Source organism: Pyxicephalus adspersus, chromosome 3 (genome assembly GCF_032062135.1).
Source record: "Pyxicephalus adspersus chromosome 3, UCB_Pads_2.0, whole genome shotgun sequence".
Taxonomy (NCBI): domain Eukaryota; kingdom Metazoa; phylum Chordata; class Amphibia; order Anura; family Pyxicephalidae; genus Pyxicephalus; species Pyxicephalus adspersus.
In genome coordinates, this window is record NC_092860.1 from 127,928,936 (window position 1) to 127,951,811 (window position 22,876).

A 22,876-nucleotide genomic window follows, 5' to 3' on the forward strand; every position below is an offset into this window, starting at 1 on the left:
TTGGGGATTTGTTTTTCAATTTCAACGGAGCTTTAATTTTCCTTGCACATTAACATGTAGATTCACCTCCTTCACTAAGTTAAAGCAGATTGAAAATCTAACACCAGACCTAATTTTAGATATCTATTCTCACTTACTTGCACTTGTCCCCCTTAGTGGTGCTGGCTGTGCTAGTTTGTATCTAGGAAATATAAAACATTTATTACATGTATGTAAGTAGCCATCTTGTGTGTGGCAAATTGCCTTGCCATCCACTCCATCCCCTCCTGACCAACCACAGCCCTCCACCACTGTTCAAGCACCATCCAGCCTCTCTAACCAATCAGTCAGTGTGTTGTCTTCTGTGAATGCTAATCTGTGTTGTCACCCCAATCTGTGGAGCCCATTGTGTCCTTAATCAGCGTTGTTACCCTAACCTATGTTTTCACCCCCATCTGGGCAGCTCATTGTGATGCTAATCTACAATGCCACCCTAATTTGTGTTTTCACATCCATCTGTGGAGCCAATTGTCACCCCAGTCAGGGTTGTCACCCCCATCTATGTTGTCTACCTAATCTGTGGAGCTCATTGTGTCCTTAATTAGTGTTTTTATCCTAATCCGTGTTGTCACCTTCATCTATGGAGTCCATTGTCACCCTAATTCACATTGTTCCTCTACTCCACATTGCCCATTGTGTCCTTATTTGGCATTGCTACCCCAATCTGTGTTGTCACACCCATCTAGGTAGCGCATTGTGACCCTAATCTATGTTGTCACCCTAATTTGTGTTGTCACCCCCATCTGTGGAGTCAGTTGTCACCCTAATCTGCATTGTTACACCCATCACCGAAACTGGTTGTCACCATAATCTGTGTTGTCACCCCCTTCTGTAGTTCCCGGTGACCCCAATAAAAAACCTACTATACAAGTGTGAAGTTACCCTGCTGAAGAGCTGACACCTCCTTCCCTCCCCCTGCATCTGACATAAACCCACTATGGTGATGCTGGAGAGTGACATTATCACATGATAGGGAAAAAAAGCACTAAACTTGTGGCCGACCAATCTACACTACTCCCACTGCTTTGATTGGTCAATAAATTTAGTGCTTTTTTTATCTCTTTGACTGGCCATATCAATGTCCCATGAGCCTTTGCAGCCTTCTCTTTATTGCCACTGCAGTTCTTTTTAACAGTTTAATGGATTTAGAAGCTTTAAACAAAAGTAAAATCTCGACAGATCAGTATAATTTAGGTTTACATCATCCATAAAACCTAGCTGAAAATGTAAGTTTTAAGTAAATGTTTGCTTTTCCCTTAGAAATCAACCCCAATTTATACTGCTATTTGGGTTGCTGTAGGACTTTAGCTATGTAGGTCAAATGATAAAACTATGACCCATTTACAAAGATTTATATAAAAAAAAAACATTTATTTAACACTATCACTAAGTTAATCACCCAATATAAAAGTATACATGTGTGTCATGTACACACGTGTATGTATATTGTAAGCTCTTTGAGTAACCCAGAATAATAGTCAACATATATTTCTAACAATTTTTATTGACTTTTTTTAGCCATATTCTCCATCTGAATTTAACATCTACAGCACCAAATATTTCTAAACCTTTGCTGTATTGCGTTCTGTTTAAAAAATAATTCACTCTACAATAATCCAAGACTTGCTTGAACATATTTTTTTATCTCATGCTCTATTCTTTTATTTAGATTACATTTTTTTTACAATACCAATTTACTCAAGGCATGCTAATCTGGATTAAAATATTTTACTATTTCCTTTTTCATTTAAATAAAGATGTTCCATTTGTACTGCAAAATCACTTTGTATTGACAAATGACTTTGCTATTTTTTTGCAGGTATGTCATTTTTCACTATGTTGGAATTAAATGATTTTTATCAAGTTGTTCTGCTCATCTCAGGAGACCAATTTCCTGCCATCAGATAATAGTCAGCAATTACATTTATTACAGTCCAAGTCATAGTGTGTCACAGCGTTTCACAACAGATAAATTAAAGTGGCAAGCCAAACTTTTCTAAGATGAACACAACTGTCTACATTTCAATCTTCCAAAAATAAAACTGCTCTAAATGTTTGTCTTTTTTTAGAGAAAGCTGAATTTTTGCAATGCATAGGAACCTTAAATGTTGGGAATGCAGAAGAGGTTTTTACAAATGCACAAAGTTGATTTTGTAAAGGGAGGAATATGTGTTCCTACTAAAGCAAAACTTTTATTTGATCCTTAGTTGCCATGTGATTATTTAGATCTATCTTTCTGTTTCTTCTCTTTGAGATGAAGGAGTAGGACACCACTTTCTTCGTACCCTTCCCATTGTATACTGCCCTTGGATTGGAATAGTCCATGGTTATCAGCCCACCCAATATGCAAAGTGGTTGTGCTATGTTTTGCTTTTCTTTAATCACAGCTTTTTTGCCATTCTTGCTATTTATGTGAAGTTGGTTAATTTCTTAGATTCTAGATTTGCTGTTCACTTGTGCCATAGATTGGAGCAAGGCTACTCTTTTAATTTTAAGGAAAATATGTATAACAAATATTGGTGGGGGGGGGGTATATGGTCATATTACACTTATTACTTATACTAAAGAAGTTATCACCATATTTACAAAGCCCTTCTTGAAAAGATGTTCTTTCTGTTTCATGCAAAACTATGTTGGTAGTGCCAATAATTTGTTGGCCTAAAGAAAGGGTAGTTGCTTGTTTTACTATAAGAAATACTAACATATCAGCACACACAGCTGCTACAGAATCTGGACGTGGGGACATGGGATAGACCTGATTCCATAAGATTTGATGAAGTTAAAAAAAATTACTTTGACCCCTTTGTTATTTTGTTAAGTTTTTCGTGCCCTAATCTTCTTCCAATACATCCATTTTGTTTCTGGGCTTGTGAAGCCTCTCAGTAGTAAAGCTGAATACACACGTGCAATTATTGTCGTTGGAAAAGGATCTGCACGATGCATGAACGAGCGCTGTACATACAGCATCGTTATGCTCTATGGAGAGGGGAGGGGGAGAACGACGGAGCTGCACCCTGCTGCGCGCTCTCCCCCTTCCCTTGCATTAGGATCCTTCATCGTCTATCATCCATGGATCCACCAGGACGGTCGTTCCGACGATGGACGACAGACGCAGTACACACGTGAGATTCTTGTTCGATATCGGCCCTGAGCTGATTATTAGGCGAGAACCATTGGACCTGTGTACCCAGCTTTAGTGTTCACCCTTACTTAATCCTCCGGACTGCTGACCTCCCATATGTGCCCCAATCTTCACAGATTCAGTCACAAGTGTTAATGACCTCACAGTAAATTCAATATATTGCTAGGCTTTATAGAAGAATCAGTGTAGAGTTTGTAAAATATACTACAATAAAAAATTCCTAGAGAAATCAGGCAGGTAGGATGGATAATTCCAGAAGAGACAATGTCTGTCCTTATCTACGATAATGACCTGCCTTGGTGCAACTTTAGTTCTGTTTTAATGACCCTTTACATCTTAAAGATAAGTTGGCTTGCTATTATTACTACAAAATCGCTTTGAGTTTAGATGCCAATTCCTGGTAGAGTATTATTTAAAAAAATGTAATTGCTCATTACTAAAACTTATGTTGGTTTCACCATAAATTGAGCACTATCGATCTGTCCTGCATGACTGTGTAGGTTTTTCCTGTCCCTGCCATATAGATGGGACATAGGCCCTGATTTAACAAAGTTCTCCAAGGCTGGAAAGAATACACTTTCATCAGTGAAGCTGGGTTATTCAGAAAATCTGGAATGGATATCCTAAAAGTCATTTGCTATTGCTAGCAAATGTTTTCAACCTTGGTCCAGATCCATTCCAGGTTTTCTGGATCACCCAGCTTCACTGCTGAAAGTGTATTCTCTCCAGCCTTGGAGAACTTTAATAAATCAGGGCCATAGTACTTACATCAAAAGGACAATATTTATTCTCCAAAAGTTGCTCCCCTCCATGGGTAATTTTGTTGTGTGTTTTTGAGTGGAGTGTTTAAGGGAGTTTAGGCTGTTCATTTAGTAAATTTTATTTTATAGAACAGTAGATTTTCTTTGCAATTTCACTTAGAGAATGTAGTAAAATTCACACACAAGAAAATCTGAAAAAAGATTACATGTACATAGTTAGATGGTTGAATTCAGCAGATCTTCACTTCATTAGGCAAATTGAATATCCTTACTAAATGGGAAAATTTGCTAAGAGAACATATAATAAATCAACCTCAATGTTACAACATTTTAAATTTTTTACAGTCCCTATGTGTTAGCAAACAAAATGTTCTTTGCTGGGAATGAGGAAATTGAAGAAGCTTTACAAACACAATGTAGAGAAATAGATAATAAGAACTAAATTCAACTTAGCCAGAAAATTGTTAAAAAGCAGACTTACCTAACATCTGCTTCATAAGAATCCTTCATCAGATTTGCTCTTCACATTCTGATGACATTGCTTTTACATTTTGGTATCAGATTTCCCTATCTCTGTTCAGCTGATAAGTGATGTGAAGTGGATGGTTGAACTAATGTATTTTTACAAAGCAAGCTGATCTTCTCATCCGATGGCAGAGGACATCATAAGCATTTATTTTTTTCCTGCTCAAGTGCCCAACGCAGGTGGACTGGGACAAGCAGTTCTATGGTTCATCAAGGAGCACTTGTAAAAACCTAATCATTTTTTAGTTGTCCTTTAATAATTACATGGATACAAGGTTATGTGCACCACTGGGTATATTCATTTTCCGATAACATGCTGCGTCTATTTCTTAATTCGTTCTGTTCATTTGTGACGGACTGTTCAGTCTTGTTCCTAATAATCTGGTAATTTAAAAAAAATGTCTAGCAAAAATGAGTTGGTGTTTCTGAACAATTTAATGATGTTTAGATATAACATTAGAGAGCAAAACAATTGTCCATTGCACAAACTGAACGTTGGGAAACAACTACAAAAGTTTATATATTGACCAATGATTTTCCTTCTTCAGAAACATATTTGTTGTAATGTAATATTTTGTTACTAAAAATAAGTTCTTTACTGTCTATGTCAACAAAGAGGGGAAAACTAGACTAGGCTTTTGAGTATTAGGCATGTTTTACAATTGGTGCAGCTGAATCTTTAAAACTTATCCAATACAAATTTAATGGTGTGTACTTATTTTTTGAAAATGAGCTTTCCCTTGGTGTTTTTATTAAAAAAAATAAAAAAATTGTTGTTAGTGCCCTGAAAACTTTGAGATCAGACCTGTTCATTATTGCAGACGGGATAGACAATAACCCCTCTACAATAAAATACACTTACCTACCTGTTCTCTATCTTCTTTTGAAAAAAGCATATAATACTGGGATAAGCTGAGACAGAATACACTCCTGAGCACATGCCGGGGAGTTACATCATCATGGCCAAGTTATTTAAGATGGTCAAATATGGGAACTCAGAAGAGAAGATGGTGGTGCCCCTGACAAACGAGGGACATCTATAAAATTGCAATCAGGCAGGTAAGGTCATTTTTTTGCAGAAGGACATCACCTTACTATTTAAGTAAGGGTTTAGTTCTGCTTTAAAGCAGACTTTAAGCTATGTGAAATCTGCATATGGGAATGCCCCCAACCTCTTGTTAATGAAACACTTGCAGAAATGGAAAGAAAAAATTGAAAAAAATAAAAATACAGCATCTATGGGTTCCGGCTTCTTCTTGACACTGACAACACTAGGGCCTGCATAGAGATTATGGGAAATCCCAGGATTCCAATGCCCATAAAAAAGACACTAAAGCAATGTTAAACAGAATGTTTTTGTGAGATTTGTTATCCTCAACTTCCACAGGATTCCACAGAATGCCAACATCTTCGTCGCCCAGATGAGCTCACTGGAAGTCAGGGTGAAATTCAGTTTTTTATGGTTTTCTTTCAAAAATCCATTTTAAGTGTGCCCCCTCCCAGAAAAACAGCAGTGTGTGATCTTACATCTAGCTTCTCCACTGTGTCTACTTCTTCAACTTGGCTTTTTAGAAGATAGAGGCTTACTACTACCAACATGTGCAAAATATGCCCTAGAAACCAAACTTCTGGTATGCACTCCTATTACCTCTCACCTTGATTACTGTAATGTTCTCCTCTCTGATATTGCACTAACCAGACTCTCTTTTCAATCTATCAAGAATGCTGCATCTTGATTTATCTATCTATCTATCCTATTTCTCCTTATCTGCCATCTTTCTTCACTGGCTTCTATTTAACCAGAATGAATTTTCAAGCTTCTGTGAATCTCCACAGCTCTTGTTGCACGTCTGAATTGTTATACAAATTTATATGTAGGCACGCTCCCCACTCCTCCAATAACATGTCAATGACTTCCTCACTCATAACCTTGTCACATGCACGGCTCCAAAACCTCTCTAGAGCTAACCTGCTCTATGGAAATTTTTTTTGTCCTGTTATTCTCAATCCTACCTTTAGCACATTTGAAATAACCCCATAAACTCATCTTTTCAAATTTACCTACTCATATTTATCTTTCACTAAACCCATCCCTAATTGGGCACTAATCCATACACTTCTCTTCCTGTGCCATCTGCAACCCCTTTTATTGTACAACACTGTGTAATAGGTTTGCACCTATTTAAATAAAGGTTATTATTATTAATATTAAAATAATATATATTGTTGTACTCCAAAAAGCATTCATTCAGCAATAATTCACTTTCCTAACTGGTCCCTCTCCTCCTTGTTCATCATTGTACACTCTCCTTAGCTCTCTGATCATTCCAGTTGCATTGTGGACACTTTGGGCCTGATTTCATAAATATCTCTAAGACTGGTAAAGATATACTATCATGGGTAATCTTGGGTGATCCAGCAAACCTGGAATGGATTTCATAAAATAATTTAATATTTTTTTCCAAATGGTTTCAATTCTTGACTTGATCCATTCCAGGTTTGCTGCATAACTTAATGATATACATCTTCTTCAGTCTTGGAATGTCTTAAAAAATCAGACCAATTATATATAACACTCCTTGGAATAACCACATTGGGCAGATCTGGAAATTTAGATGAAGATATCTCTAATGAGAAATGCTCAACCTATTATTGAAGCTCATGGATAAATAAATGTATGGATAATAAAGATAATGCAGCACAAATCAAAGCCATAAATTTATTTCAAGGAATTCTAAAATAATACAATCTTTGTGTTATAATTTGTATATCAAGAAATGATTATTTAATCTAATCTATTAATGTCCAGTAATGTCTAGCCCGGCCTGGACTCCATTCTTGTTTTGCTTGGTCAAATATTAATTCCTGCTATATTATCCTATTAGGGCCTATATGGTATTATATTTTACACAATTATTTGTTACTCAGCTTCCAATCAGGGACTTAAGTTCCAAATGTTTGCTTTCTTTTTCACTTATGTTCTTCCTTCCCTTTGTCTCTGTCTCCTTGAGTCTTTGTCAGACTGTGTCTTTTCATGCTTTATCTAGATTTTAGGATTTATCCGGCCACCACAATCTGTTACTCCTGGAAAAGTCCTATATACAGTTTGATTAGACCATCACTGTCCATCTATTTATACATCAATGGATAAAACTAAGCAGTAAAATGCAACTGTAAAATATCGCTTACAATGACCACAGCAACACATTGGTTTAAAGAGGTGCTCTGTTTGCAGCAACACAAGTATTATACTTGGTGTCACATTCTTTGGACTTGCTGGATAATAATGATAGAGAGAGATGGACAGGAAACACATTAGTGTCGTGGTGTAAGTGGGCAGTTAGTTCATATTACCCATCACCATTTTTGCAGCAACAAACTGTCGCTACCCACTTTTCCTTGAAGGGGTTGGGTTGTAATTGGTGTTTTTTTTTTATAGTTGTTGCAAATTATGGCAGTTTGGGGGTATAGGGGTACAACATGGTTTTATATTTTTTTTTGTTTTTTTTTTATAAATGCATTATATCTTTAATGGCAACACAAAAAATAAAACTATTGAATTAATATTTTTTTAGTTTGATGTGCTAACAACACACAGCAAGTGCCTGAACTATAAAGAGCTGAATCACTTATGTAAATGGTCTCTAAAAAGCCACATTATAATATTAATAAAGGTCACAGATGTTGCCTACAACAGTTGGATATAAATTATTACTGACATAAAATGTATTATGCTAATATTTTTACCAATTAATGAGGGTTATGTAAGCAGTGACAAAAATGGCTTGCTTCAGTAAAACCCCTATAGAGTACATGCTTACATTTTTAAGGAAATTTCCATACTTTGTGAACTAACACCTAGAGAAAAATGTCTATATCATACAGATGACAGTAAAATCAGTTGTAGAAAAATGAATCAGTGCCAATGTGATACTCCAGTGCCTATATATATATATATATATATATATATATATATATATATATTCAATCCTGTTCTTTGACAACCAAGTAGTATTGTCCTAAAAGTCAAACGTCAGTCATTGGCATTGAAGGTCTACAATTTTAGGATATAAATCTTTAACTTAGCCAGAATTATCAATTATCTTGTTATCTAAGAAGGAACAAATGAAAAATAAAGCTATAAAAGTTTAATTTATGGAAGCTAAATGTGGCTGGTGTGCAGTAACCAACCTATCTAATAAATAAGACATGAGAGCTGACATTTGGATTCAAAGTATTTTTGACTTATTGAACATTGAATCTCACAAAAGAATTTATAACAATCCAACTGAAAGGTTACAAGTGTACAAGTCAGACGCATCAAAAATATTGAGCTATTAAAAAAATGAGGGAATATTGATCAGTTAGAATTTGTGCATCACAGGCTTTGCTAGACTAACACTGATGTTCAGACCTCAGAATGTTGTTCTTGTCAAAATGATTGTTTTAAAACTAGAGAGAAAGTCATCAGTCTCTGAGGAAAAGGGCAAAGCATCAGTCATTCTCGGATTAACTTCAGTGTAATGCACAATTAATGTTTGTTTTTCCTTGCAGTGATCCAAGAGTTAAAGAGAACATCAATCAATTCACAATAAAGTTTTTCTTTGAACTCATTATCCAGTTACCTCACTATAGCCATACACACATACAGGACATGTATACATGGAGGTTGATTATCCTGTCTAGTGGTGGACTGGGGTGGCGGAAATATTTGTTTCCAGGACACTTCCAACATATGTTAGGTTGCCCTAAAAGCAGAATCTCCCCTGTTTTGACCTTGATCAACACAGGACTTGCAGTCAGTGAGAGCTGTTGGACATTTTATAGCTATCTTTTAGCACAGATTTCCCTTGTGTCCAGGAACTACCATGTTACTATTGAGACCTGTAAGTTCATTTGCCTATAGTCCAAAGGTACAATCTACAATCTGGTCTTATCAGGGCTGGATTTCTCACAAGGCCACCTGGACCACGGCCTAGGGAGCCATAGCCACTGGGAAGGCATTTGAGTCCCCGACAATGCCTTCACTGCTCACAGCTGCCTCCCCTGCCTGTTTTGCATTAACTTCGTAAACAATCTATAGAGATTTGATAAAAGGTGCAGGAAACACCATCTCTCAGCAACCTTATGTGATTATTGGTACACTTTTCCCCCACTTTCACTTGTCTTGGGGCTGGGTCACATAATGTTGAGCCCTGCACACTGATCACTGGACTTAGAGAGCAGAAATGGAGCTGGCAACTGTCAGCTTGAAGGCACCTGAATAGGGGGAATAAAGGTCATGTGACCAGGAGAGGGAAAAGTTATTCAAAGGTGTACAGAGTTGGGTCAAAGTTTGTGTCAATTTTAAAAGTTGGACCTTGCCCACTGTGTAAATTGTGTGGTGTAATTGTAAAAATGAGGGGTACACTTGGGGAGTAATAGTAAAGAAGTGTGTACAAGTGGAGGGGTAATAGTAAAGTGCGGTAGACAAGTGTGTCTTATAGTAATTGGGAGATATATTAGATGGTATATTAGTAAAACTGCAATAGACAAGGTAAGAGAAATAGTAGAATAGAGTAAGGTTGGTTGACTAGGGGTGTAAAAAAAAAAGCGGTTGGCTAGAGGGTGTAATAATACAGTGGGGGACAAGGGTAGTGCGATAGTAAAGTTGGGTAGATAGTCGGGGTGTAATATTAAAAGGGAAAGACTTGGGTGGTTATAATAGTAAAGTTGGGTATAAAGTAGATCAGGGTTTCTTGACCTTTTTAACATGGGGAAACCCCTTTAAATAAATTTTAGGTCTTCAGGGAACCCCTTCTATAACTACAATGTTCACAGCTCACAGTACATTAGCCGGGTTGTCAGTGGGAAGAATGTCCGGTCTTTAAGAAGAATATCACCCAGATAGCAAAAAAGATCATTGGTGTCAGGTAAATTCACATACTGTTCATTGCTCAAGGAACCCCTAGCAACCTCTGGAGGTACCCCAGGGTTCCACGTAACCTGGGTTGAGAAACACTGTGTAATAGTAAAAGGGTAATACACTAGGTGGGTACAATAGTAATTTTGGGTAGACTAGGGGAGTTTGTTAATAAACGGGGGGGGGGGAGTAGGGGCATAGGGCACCCAATCCTTTTCACAGCCACCTACACTCTTGTGCATAGTGAGGGATAAAAGTTAGACATTTCAGCACAATGTAAGGATGATGCAAGAAAAGTCAACATAGCAGATACTTCTTGCACTATGGCACAATTATTACAAGGACCTGAAGAAGGATTTGGCAGTGAAGAAACAATATGGGTTCAGCCTGGGTCTCACTGCTTACTTACTGGCTACTGCTCAATGTATTGATACAATCAATCTAGTAAAATGTGTTTATACTTAATAAATTGTGAACACAATAAAAAGTAGGAGAATTGTAAGGATCCCCGTGAAACTAATATTTTGACTATCAAATGTGTCAAAGAGGTCATTGTAGTTCCTTTATATGAATAAAGCTTTTTCTTTCCTGGATGGGGAATCAATTAGCATGTTAAATGAGGTTGGTTGTGGTTGACTGATTATAATATAAATTAAATGGAAGGTCGTCAAGAAGAAAATTACAAGTACAGGTAGGTAGAATGTGTTAATATTTCCTTCAAGCATAATTGAACAAAATATTTCTAAAGCCATATGGTGTCAGGGTTCAAATGCAAATTGTGGTCGGAAAAAAAATGTCATTTAATTTCTGTTTAACTAATTTTAACAGAACTATAAAATGTAAAATTACTGCAGAAACTGACAATGCTGTGATAGTTGGATTCTTTGGTCCCTTGAACAGTCACATATGCTGAAAATTGAGAATTCATGTGGCTTTCCAATCATACGGACATGTTCTAAGATGCCTCTCTAAAGAATTCAGTCCAGTTTAATGAACAAATGGCCAAATTCTAATTTTCTAGAACCCTGAGGAAGCTTCATATTTCCTTGAAATGTACTAAGCTCAGAGCACATTAAGACTAATAGGAGAAATACTGACAAAAAATGCATGGGGAGCTTGGCACTGCTTTGGGTGACATATGCTAACAAAAGAATAAAAATGGGGACCCCCAAAAAATGGAGACATACTAAATATTGCTTTAAAAAATAACCACTCTAAGAAGCAAATTAACTGAGAATGAAGCAAACATAATAAATTCACATCCAGTAAAAATTACAATAATTCGGCAATTTTAATAGAGAAGTATATGACATAAATGGGTGGGGGGCTAATATTAAGGATTTGCTTGGCAATCTAGTTCAGTTCAAGAAGTACTCTGTACATAAGAATTTAAATTACTTAGGGCTCTATTTATAAAACAGGGAATCAGACATTCCCTCAAACATTTCCATGTGGGAATCTTCTAAGTCCATGAGTTTCAAAGTCAGTAATTGATTCCCAGGAGTGAATGTTTGGGGGAATGTCAGATTCCCTGTTTTATAAATTTAGCCCTTAATGTTATTATGCATTTCTATGCAAATTTTTATGTTAGAGACAATGTTTCTTTAAATGTATGCATGGAAACAGTTTCCTAACTCTCTCTATTGCATCAGGATTTTTAAACATTGCGAGCCAGGACACTAGTGAATAATGAGAAAAGGACGTGTATGGAAAGCTGATACATTTCCACATAAATTGTGGATGTAAATATTATACATACTCTTCAGGACTGCTTTTCCGAACAATGCAAAGATACCTTTTTTATGTCCAAATGCTTACTCAGCAACTATTTTATGCCCCTCTAAAAATTAGTCAAAGTGCCGCCTCAGCTGCTTGTAATCAATATGACATCTAATTAAGTGAAATGTCACGCAGTATTTCCATTAAGTGGAGTGCATAGGCTGGAAGATTCCATGCCACAGAGGTGGCAATGTATCTCACTGATGTTATGGCCATTGATACATTGGTGCATTCCATTCCAAAGTACAAATCTTTTCAATGGCTCTCCTAAAATTAAATAAAGTACTAGTTACGTATTCAAAGCATGCCAAATGATATATTTTGAATTGCATACTCTATTTTTATCATAAGCTATAACATGGACATCTTGAAGAAGAGGCAGTGTAATGGGATTTTCTAAAGTAATAATGATAATGGAATCTAGGCGCTTAGATGCAGCAATGAAAAAAAAAAAAAAGGTTGAGACTTACTTACATTAATGTAATCTGGATCCAGTATCAGCCTATCTTGTAATTATTTCTTATGATAGCTAAATATAAAGATGACATCAAGTGAATGCTGACTGTGTGCTGGCAGGCACAATGATAGAAATTAAATAAAGCAAAATATCCATTCTGTATCTATGTACATATGTGTGTATATGTGTGTGTGTATCTATCTCGCTCTATCCAACATTTAATAACAACGCCATCCTAAATAAATTCTGTATCTACAGCAATACATTGATATTAAGTCCAAAATCATTTGTTTTTTGACATACTATTTTCCCTAACAACATCATTCTATGAAAAGTATAAAAAACAAACGCTTTTCAATAAATCTGTAATCATTTTCTTCAGTTGTGGGAACTCCAGCAAGTTCAAATCAGGTTTGCTATAAAATTGCTTACACTGAACACTGATGGCAAGATAACAAGTTAACAAGGTAACAAGTCTTTACTCCAGCTATATGATCTTGTCACTGTATGAGTGTTTCCTAAAGGTTTCATACCACTAATGACACTAGAAAAAAAACATACAAATAAAAACCCCAATAATAATAATTAAAATAAACAACAAAGCTGAAAGCAAATTAAAAGAAAATTAAAGGCAATTACTGCTGACAAGTAGTTCTCTTTGCATTACATTTCTCCAAGGAATATTACTGAATTATTACAAAAAATGTATTTCTTACCATATATAATTATTTTTTATGTTTATCACACATTTTTGTATTAGTACAGGTAGTCCCCAGGTTACATACGAGATAGGGACTGTAGGTTTGTTCTTAAATTGAATTTGTATGTACCGGTAAGTCAGAAAAGGTACATTATTTTAATAAATGCAATTAGGACAGATGTTTGTCTCAACGTATTGTTAAGCAGTGTGGTGTCAGTTACTGTAAAAATCCACACTGTGAGTTAAGCCAAGAAAAAAAAACTTTATGGAGCCTAGACATGCATTAACTTCTGGAACAAAGCTGTGCTTTTATATACAAAAAGAAACAACTGCAGAGTTTGTCTTGGTCATTAAAGAGTTACAACCAAACTTCTGCAAGTCTGTGAACCGCCCCCCTCTGCCCCATAAAGCCTTTGTCCTGCACACAAGCAAGCAGGGAACCCTCGTTTGTGTTTGTATCCAGGAGTCGTCTGTATGTCAGATGTCCTTAACTCAGGGACTACCTACTACTACTGTATATTTTATAATCATTTTATGACTATTGGTAGAACTATTTCTGCTTTGGTATTTTTTCTTCATCTTGCATACCAAATATAACAGATACTAAAAAATTCAAGAACTATAGAGGGGCTTTTTTGCATGCAAGTAAAATTTTCCTTTTTATTTACAGAGATAACAGTAAAAGTAATATTGGATCAACATTACATTTGATAGCTTGATTTAAATTTTAGCTGACATGACAAAATAATTTTACTGCACCATAGGGGAACTGTTGTTTAATAAATGTCCAAATGCCCAAATGGGAACTGCAGTCTTCTTAGTTCCCAACGCTTTTCGCCATACAGGGCTTCCTCAGGGGTGATAACGACTTGTGATACAGAATAATTAGGGATTTAAGGAATAATGGGATTAGGTATAACAAGGGATACAAGCCAGACATATGACAGTTCAATTATCCTGTATCTACATTATCTATGGGCTGTTGCGCAGCTTGCTAACTAGATGCCAGTTAGCATCCTAGTGTATATCCTCCTTCTATTTAAAGTCCATAATTTTTCTAATTATCAGTAGGGGAAAATGTGGCCTAAGAAATAGTGTATACTTTTTTTTTCTTTCATGTCCCCAATTTACCTAAATAGGATTAGGAGAATATGAACCTTGGCAAATATTGTATTCGGTTTCCAACCATTGTACTCATTGGGAATATGTTGAAATATAAGTGGTGGGAAATCCAAAAATGTATAGTGGTCACCAAAACTAAAAGTGAAGAGACATCTTCAAAAGGTGGCATCTTTTCTGGTGTCAACTGTTTAAGAGAGGTTTTCTTATATATTTTTGTTGCATCTGTGGGAGAGGGAGTAAACAAACAACAAGCAATATAATAACATTTATAGTTTTTAACTTAATCCAAGTTGAAAAATGCAATCTAAACTTGTTTTATTTATAATTAAAAAAATGTTGCAGACCTGTTTTATAATAAATTTTAACTGGTATTAACAATATTGTGGGCAAAACTTTATTTTCTGAGATTGTTTTGTTTTATTTATAATGTGCTATTAATATACTTTTTGTAGTGGACTAAAGTCTGCACTGTAGGATTGCTTTGTTGCATTTTATGATTGATATTTTTGTTAATGTAACAATAAATGAATGATGAATAATTGGCAGAGTGGCAGCACACGATTGACAGGTATTATATTACTAAAAGCTTCCAATTTAATAATATTGAAAATGACTTTTCAAATTACACTAATATGGTAACGATTTTTTATAAGATTCTTTGACTTGGGTTGCTCATTGTTGTTGTCAGATTTACCCAGAGCACATTACTGCCACTGCTACCTGTTTTACATTGTCACAATAAAAAATGGCAATTTTACAATAAAAAAGATCAAAAGCAACTATATAAGTAAAAATGTATTTGAAACTTGGATAGAAAATAGTAGTTGGTGTATTCAATGCAAGATTATTTGTGCAAAAATACAGAAGCAGATCTGTATCTTTTGACTTTTTCTTTTAGCAATATCCAAAGCTCTGTTTTTGCTCATTACTAAAGGAAAAGCATAACTGATCGTCCCTTGTCTTAAAAGGTTGTTGCACACTGCTTTAAAGCTAAATGCTGGGTACTGTGCACTTAACTCCAACTCACAATTATTTCTAAAAACATAATAATTGGGATTTTGAATTGAATCAAGTCCAATGCTACTTCCACCTAGTAAACTGTATGTTGAAATAAAGCCCCCGTATATCATGAAAATAAAGCAATTACAACAGGAAATTGCTGGTAATTGGAGAATAATCATTGTGTGTTTCTTGATATTTATCCAACAGAGCTGGTACTTTCTCCTTAATTATTCATACTGTCTCTTGGGTTTAAAGACCTCATCCTCCATTTGTTTACTTGTATCCGAAGGAACAAATGTGATATAAGGCAATCTGACTTTTTGTCAATAACAAATATCTACTGTTTGTCCGAGCAAATTATATTCATTTTATCCAGGGTTTGGAAAAACATCTTTTTTGGCACATTCAAGCCAGTCTTGTTTAGTTTAGCACATTTCATAAATAACAGCTGAAATAATAAAACAGACATATAAATGTGCATGCATTTATGTGAATAGTTGCATAAATACATCTCATATATATGTATATAACAGTTTGGTAAGCAGAACATGTAGGCAGACGGTTTCATTTTTAGTCTTTCTCTATTTATTGCCCTGAAATTTAGTTTATTTGTAAATTCAACGTTTGCAAAATGTCATATTTATATTATGCTTGTAATAAAGAATATCTGCACTGATATGATTCTACAGACAAAAATATTTAGAGGATTAATTTAGTAAAGTTACAACTTGTAGTATAATTCCAGTTTAAAACTAATTGGCTTGAAGGGACTTTAAAGGACCACTAAGATGAAAACTTCAGCAGGTTTTTAATGTCCAGGGACATTAAAACATCCTTACCTCCTTGTTTGCTATCTTCTTTTCAAAACATGCTTAGCTGTGTATGATGCCGGGATATGCTGGGTACCCAGAATTAACTTCATGTTGGCACCAGCCAATCAAGATGGCCAAAGATCGGGAAACCCAGAAGAGGGAGCATGATGTGATAGCAACCACGACAGAATGGGGACAGGTGACTGTATTTAAAAAATTGTGACCAAGTATGTTTTATGGCAGAAGGCCAATCACACAATGCCTTGTATTTTTCAGATGACCACTGTTTAGACAAGGACGGAAGGAACACACAAATGACATGGCTCTTTAGTGAATGACAGCCGCCAATCATATTGTTGGACTGCAGAAAGTAAAGCTCAAATATACTGTTTCCTGGGACCAAACTGTGCAGGTACAAATGCATATCAACAGGAACAGGAAGGGAGCAACGAGAGGATAACTTTCTATTTTACAGCTGTTATAAAAATGTTATTTTGTGGCAGAATATGTCTTTAAAGTGCATATATGTATAAATCATTGTTTTATAGACTGTGTCTATGATTTTTTTAAAAACTGTAAATAATGTATACAGTATAGTGCACGAAAATGGAACATAGTACATGCTGGTGTTATTTTTTTCAGGGGGAGGAGGGTTGAAATGCATTGAAACAGTCTGGAAATAGGAGCTGCAGGGGAACTTTCCTTCTGTAGGAGCACTTAATAGATTATAACAGGGACTCCAAAGTGTACTTCTACATACTAATGATTCCACATATGCAGTGTGTTGTATGCTATAAATGCTAAAAATAGTGCACAACCTTTTTTTAGTGAGTTCAGGTGCTTCAGGCAGCGCAACTAACAGGTTTAACATTTCACAGATGCAAAAGTATCCTAAATGTAAAGCCAAATACCAATGAGAGTAATACCTGCGCTCAGAAGGAACAAGAAATAAGAGGTAATCTAAACAAAGTGAACAAATTTTCAGCCAAGAATGTCATCGTGAATTTTCCCCATCTGTTGCTCTGTTGATAACTCAGAATATTGGTTTTCCCCTAACTGTCCCTCCTAGTGACAATGGTCAGCAAGAAAAGGAATACCTTCCCCAGTGGGGACAGTGGTAGCAATAAAAACTTCACAAATACCCAAAAATACATATTAAAAGCTAGTTTTTATGACCTGTAAAAAGCCAGTGTTTACAGGGATCAATAGCCCAAGTGAATGCATCAAGACTGGGAACCATTTGCCTCCTGCCTTTGAGGTGTCAGACACCTAAAAGGAAACAGTTATTTCTGTACTCTCTGTTTTAAGAAAACCCACAGTTCTCATATATAGAGAAAACAGGAACAAAACACCAGTTTATTGGCTTAAAAAATAAAACATTTGACCTGAAATTATACTTTAATATTTAATTTTTTCTGCTAAAGTAGGTAAAGCTAAAAAAAGGTTGTACATCCAGATCTGTGTCTGCTACTATAACTGCTGATAGAATATTGATATTATTAGTAGTAATAATAACAATCATAATAAAAATAATAATAATTAGGTGCCACCTTGAAGCCAATATAATAATATGTAGTACTCGACAATCAGACATCTTTATTTCTTTATACACACATACAAATATTCACAGTAAGTACTGTTTCTGCCAATATGCTTGCTTCAAAAGTAATTTGATTACCATCAGACTGCAAGATACAATTATTTATGGCTGCAATGAGATTAGACACAGTCTTTCATCAAGAAAACCATATGCAGAATCCAACACGATATTTTATTTCTGTATCTTCACTGCATTATAAAGTAGCATTGGAAACTGCATTGCCCAACTCCACTCTTTAAGGATAAATACAAATGTTCAACCCAACAGCAGTAAAAAAAAAAACAAATCTGGTTGCTTTTTTTTAGTTTGGTCTGGAGCTCCCCCCTACAGTATGTCTTCTCCGTCAATGGAGAGTGCTGGTATTCCAGCCAGCATTATTCAACCCACTTCCTGTAAGCTGTGGCCTTGGTCACAATCTTCATTGGTACTTTACCAGGCCTGTATCACTTCTTTGTGCTTTGAGACTGACAATAATGAAGCAGGTCAGAGCTCCCTAACTACACATTGGGTCTGATTTATAAAAGTTTTTCAAGGCTGGGGAGGATACACTTTCTAACGTGAAGTTGGGTGATCTAGAAAACCAGCAATGGATTTCCTAAAAGTCATCTGCAATTTATTAGCAAATGTTTTCAATCCCGGGCCAGATTTATTTCAGATTTGTTGGATCACCCAACTTCACTGATGAAAGTGTATCCTGTCCAGCCTTGGAAAGCTTTAATGAATCAGCCCCACTAATTCTGGATTAGCGCATCAGGTTCTAAGGCCATGTACTAACATGACATCCAGGTGCCTATTTTCAGAAAGTTAAATCAATGATGTCACCACCCACCAGTGGTTGGACTAAGTCGTCACCCTTCCAGTCCAAGTCGAGTCCCCGGTAACTGACACCAAGCCTCAAGTCAAGTCCCAAGTCACCAAGAATTCTTCCAAGTCGAGTCCCAAATCAAGTCACTTCATTTATTAAGTCATTTGCAAGTCGTACTTAGTGAAGCTTCTGTAACACTGCCTTCCTCCCGCTTCTCCTCTTCAGCTGTCAGAGGAGAAAGCCGTGGACTTAGAATGCAACAAAAGGTAAGGAGGAAGGCAGTAAAGCTTCTGTAACTCTGCCTTCCTCCCCGCATTCCTTGCATTCTAAGTCCACTAAGTTTGGCTTTCTCTGCTGACAGCTGAAGGGGAGGGAAAGGAAGGCAGTAAGGCTTCTGTAACATTGCCTTCCTACCTGCCCCCTTCAGCTGTCAGAGTAGAAAGCCGTAAGTCAAGTCGCAAGTCGAATTGAAAGTCGCCGGACAAAACCCCCAAGTCGAGTCACAAGTCATTTGTTAGGCGACCTAAGTCAGACTTGAGTCCAAGTAGCGCAACTCGAGTTCCAACCTCTGCCACCCAACTCATAATAGGTGTCCTTCAAAAACAGATATATAAAAATATCACAGAATATTCGACTGGGAAAGGAGCAGTGCAATACAGCTTGGATAAATACAGAATTTCTAAGGTAGCTTGTGCTGCTGATATGCATTTGATGTTTTAAAAATTTTGACATGGGGGTATCCTTTAAATGTGTTGTCTCTCTCTGATTTAATAAAGCTCTCCAAGACAAGATAGGATACACTTTCATTAGTGAACCTGGGTGATCCAGTAAACCTGGAATGGATATGGTCATGGATAGCAAACATTTGCTAACAAACAGCAAATAAATTTTAGGAAATCTATTCCAGGTTTGATTGATCACCCAGTTTCATTGATGAAAGTGTATCCTATCCAGCCTTAGAGAGCTTTAATATTATTATTATTAAACAGGATTTATATAGCGCCAACATATTACGCAGTGCTGTACAATAAATAGGGAGCTTTAATAAATCAGGCCCAGTGCCTTGTGTAAGCACACGTTTGAGTTACACTATTCTTCAGTCATGCTGTGTCTAATAACATTGTAAAAATTATGAAAGTGCAGAATTGTATGACTGTGACCCATAACTACCAATCTCATCCAACCTTACCAATCAGATCTCACTTATTTTCTTACATTGAACTGAAATTATATAGCTTGCTGTGAATTGTTGCCATTTGTCCATAGTATATGTAATTTAACACATCTTAGATAAATATATACCATAGACAATAAAAACTGTGTAAATATAATTCACAGTAACACCTGGTACATAACAAAATATCGAAAACAATATCACCATTGTAACATTTTGCTCCGAGCAACCTTTCAATTTAGTGTACGCTTTATACTTCGACTTATCTCTACTATGCATATATAATACAATGATAGCAGTGTGTCATCTAAATGTATGCAAATATGCAGATTAGAATGTAATTTCGTACAGAAAAAGCTACATGTTTCTTTATAGGTTATACTGAATATTTATAAGAATAAAAGTGAGAAAATGGTTGACATAAATAGGACATAGTTCTCTTTGAAGCAGTAGTGGCCTGTATTGTAGTTCTAAGAGTTTTATGTTCACGTCTTTCCTGGGTCTGGCTTATTGCTTGTTTTAGAAGAGGTCAATGCAGGTAAAAGAGACAGTTTTTTTACTAATATCGTTATATTGGATGTAAGTCCTAGATTTTGAGGATGGAGACCAAATCCTGGGGATGTAAAAAGATCTCCCACTGCACTCTACATTTCTACATATTTTCATTAAATTTGGTGCCAGACATTTGGTTGCAGGGCCAATTGTGCAGGTTTAGAGCTTGTTTGGACAGGTGCTTGTTGGTGGTAGGTACACTTCCAGTGGTTGGCAGATCCTTTAGCCTCCTGCACCACTGTAGTGGGTGAATGTTTTACAGTGGGTGCTAGCTAAACCACTCATTGCTGCCAACATTAAATTTCTTTGGGGGGCTGCAAGGGAGATACATAGCATCTCATTACAATTTTCTTTCACTTCATTTTATTTTTCATTATTATTACTTTTTATTATGTCCCTTTTTTACTTTATTTATTTGTTTAATTTAAATTTTGCTATTCAATTCAGGGAATTCTCTCTCAAATTTCGAGTATATATAGGCCACATTTTGGAAAAGAAAGTCTAGACCTGTACTGCCTTGTTTCTCTTTTGTTCTTCTTCTATTCTATCTCCATTATCTCATTTTGTCTTTCCACATATTCTACTGGTGCTTAGAGACAGACATGCCCAGGTACATTTGTAAGTCAAAGTCATGTAGGTAGACTTGAAGTAAACAGGCTGGGAGCCTATCCTAAAGGTTTAGAGCTGGCATTATTTCCTGGTGTCTGGTGGCTGTGAAGGGCTTTTTATGTCAGGAACCACCAATGACAACTGCCAGACAACCAGAATGCTATCTGTTGTATTTGTTAACAACCAGCTCCCAAATAATATTTACCTTGTTAGCAATAAATCATTTGGCACAAAAATATTGGCTATAAGCTGGTTGTTAGTTTGCAATCCGCTTTAAAGTTTGCTTGAATTTCCACATACGTTTGTAGAAATGGCAAAATTATTATTTGGACCTATCATGGGTTTAAACGTATTCCTTAGTTCTACTAGTGTCCTAAGATCATTTAAAAAATTAACAGTTTGGGATGAAGAACTCTGGGCAAGGGAGTGCATAGGGTTATGTGACTGGGGAAGTTGGGTAAATAAGGTCCTATTTATTACATTGGGATCTAGTGCATAACTTAAATGAATAGAAAATACCTGATTTGAATGTAAAGATTATATTGTAGAGAGACAGTAGATAAACAAGCCTGGTGTGGGACATTTATGATCCTGTTCAAAGCAAACACTATGATAACTTAAAGAAGTTTCATTAAATAACAAAAAAAAAAGATGACACGGTCTCACATTGCAGGAAACAACCTAAAACAGTCTTTGTTACTCAACGCGTTTCACATCTAGTTCTTTTGTTCTTATTTTCCATTCTTTGAATTTGAAGTCCTGTGTCTTTCCCACTACATTCCCAACATAGTAAGGATATTTATAAGGTATGAGTAAAGAACCTAATGTGTAGAGATTTATGGATTTGAAGTATCAGATTTGTGGTTCCCTGGTTGAGAATTTTCTCAACAAGGTTATCTGACCTCTGATTGTATAGTTTATACATATGTACGCTGTGCCTCCTTGCCACCTGGCGACTCATTGCAGATGGAAATTGTAGCACCCATTCTTCTTTTTTTTTTTTCTGACGAAACAAAGGTAAGTAACAGAGGCTGCTTTGAGCGTGTGAGGTTTTGCCATTTTTTATTGTTATTTAAAACATTTTGCTTTAAATTATTTTTATGGTGTTTGTTTGCCCAGTACCTTAAAAGTCCCACACCAGGGAATTGTATATCTACTTTCATATGTATATCTACTCAGGTAGTACTAAAAAATTGGTGTATAGCTACTAAAAACAGTGCAACTCCACATCGGTTATGATTTAAAAGAGAAAACATGTCTGAAACGTTTTGTGTATCCCTTAATGTTTAGCAACTGACTGGGTGGCACAATGAAAAATAACAATTGCAAAATATAAAGCCTACATTTGATTGATTGTTATGAAACCATAAATACATATACACATAAAAAGCCAAACACAGTTATTATGTTCCATTTATAAAGCAGGGAATCTGACATTCCCTCAAACATTCCATGTGGTTCAATGGCAGTGATTGATTCCCACCAGGGAATGTTTAAGTGAATGTCATATTCCCTGTTTTTAAAATAGAGACCTATGTATATCTTATCACAGATAAGCCTTACACAAGAAGTATTTAGTCATTAAAATATATACATAATGATAAAAAACAATTAAAAGGCAAATAAATAACATGAAATCAAATTATAATCTTCCGTTTTCCATCCTTAGTATCATCCTTTGCTGGTTTGATGCCTATCAGCAATTACGGATATGGTTATCAGGTACTAATATTGGTTGGTAATTACTATTTGCCTGGATGGAAGATTTTGATATTAACATCTTGAACTCATTACCCAGGTGACAGTAATCCAATTGCACTATTTTAATTATTTCAAATAAAATGACAGTTCAATACATCTTTTAAGCTCACAGGCAGAGAAGAAGTAAAATAATT